We start from the raw sequence: 1,996 nt of genomic DNA on the forward strand, positions 1-1,996 counted from the left end.
CAAATAAGGCTCATTATCACAGAGTGAACTGTTGAAAGTGGGGAAGACTAACTGCTCTTAGAAGTGGTTTTGATAGTGCCAAATCAGCCCAATCCACTTATCAGTGCAGTGGCTATAGTTTACTCGGAAAGTAGGCCATTCAAAAACCCATGCAGCATCCGAAAGGGCTTCATTCAAAATGTATTTACAACAAGGTCTCCTTATAAACAATTGATATTGCAAGATGTTAATCAATGCAATCTTGGTGTGATTTGTGAAATCTATTGAGATAAGCAACTACTATGTTGTTTAAGCAGTGGTTACTGATGAAAACATGCTGTGAATGATGGGGACATTAGACCCCCTGTGCTTTAGTGCAAAAATAGACACGTTGCTAACATATGCAACATCACCATGATCTTTATCACTGTGGTCAGAGATCCTGTGCAAGTGCATCATGGCATACATTTATGTGCTAGAAAGTTTGTGCATGGTCAGACCCACTTTCACTTAGTCTGCATAATCACACAGACACACACACACACACACACACACACACACACACACACACACACACACACACACACACACACACACACACACACACACACACCCAATCTTATGCTCTGCTGACATCTACTGGCTTTATTGGACATTACACTGTTACATAACGTGAGAACAAAGGACCAATTTGGAAGCACTACCATCCTCATGTGGTAGTCAGTATACATGCAGGCAGAGACAGAATGAGGAGAAGCCATATTGGTCTCAAGCTATAGAGCCTGTGTCTACCCATGACTCTGGTTCAAAATGTCAGTGATACTAGCATGTCACCCGGGCAGAATCTTACATAGAGATAGTTCTTTCTCAATGGAATGTTAGTGAAATATATTAGGATGTCAAAATGTCACTATGGACAAGACTTCTTGTTTACAGTTGAAATCGTAGAATACTGGTTTCAGTTGACATTCGAAAGAAACGTTTCCAGGCTGATAGCACAAGTAATTTGCTCAACATTCTTGATGGAAATGTTATATGCTCTTTTAAATGCTTAGTCACTCTTTCCTGCTCTGAAGGTTGATGCTATTTGCCAACCTGGTACAGCGAGGGTGACTCTCTGCAAACGCGGTCTCAGCTTCCTGATCTTTTACATCATCTACATCAGGGGTACTCAACTCTTACTCTACGAGGTCTGGAGCCTGCTGGTTTTTTGTTCTACCTGATAATTAATTGCACACACCTGATGTCCCAGGTCTAAATCAGTCCCTGATTAGAGGAGAACAATTAAACAATGCAGTGGATCTGGCTTTGAGGTCCAGAGTTGAGTTTGAGGGATCTACATGATAGGAGTGATCCTGGTGTTTGGTGGTCAGCCTGTTCAGTCTAATCAAACAGCTGAGGAAGCTCTGGAGACAATTCTTAAAGTTCATCATCAGGGGGAAGAGAAGAAAGGGCATATGGTTGCCTCTCCAAAATGACCAGCTCCCAAGTACTGCCAAGGCACGCAGACATCAGAGGTGGTCAGAGGTTCCTTAGCATCTACAGTGGCCCCATCTCTGTGCTGTACCTTAACCAGACAGAGGACCAAGACACTAAGGAAGAGGCTGGACCTGGACACATAGCTTGAACAAAGACACAGAAAATGACTGGACCATCTATAGTCTGACAAGGATGTAAACCAGAAGGGACATGGAGATGTCTTCACCTCAATGAACCCCAAAGACAGTCTGAAAAGAGCCACCGTTTCACAGACAACCAGTCATCGCAGCAGAAGCAAGAACAGACGCAGCCGCAGTCACCGGTGACGTACAAACAGCCACCACCTGTGCATCCATCAGAGGAATGGTTTTTTTGCACATCTTTTGAGAAATATTTTTTCATGCAATTTACTGCAACAAACTCTCTTTGTGATCCATTTTATATGAGCATGTATTTTATTGATATTTTAGTAGTATCACATGTATTGTTACCAAATTAAGTAAATGTAATTTTCAAAAAAATACATTGTTAAAGATGT

Source organism: Salvelinus namaycush, chromosome 25, assembly GCF_016432855.1.
Source record: "Salvelinus namaycush isolate Seneca chromosome 25, SaNama_1.0, whole genome shotgun sequence".
NCBI classification, from domain to species: Eukaryota; Metazoa; Chordata; class Actinopteri; order Salmoniformes; family Salmonidae; genus Salvelinus; species Salvelinus namaycush.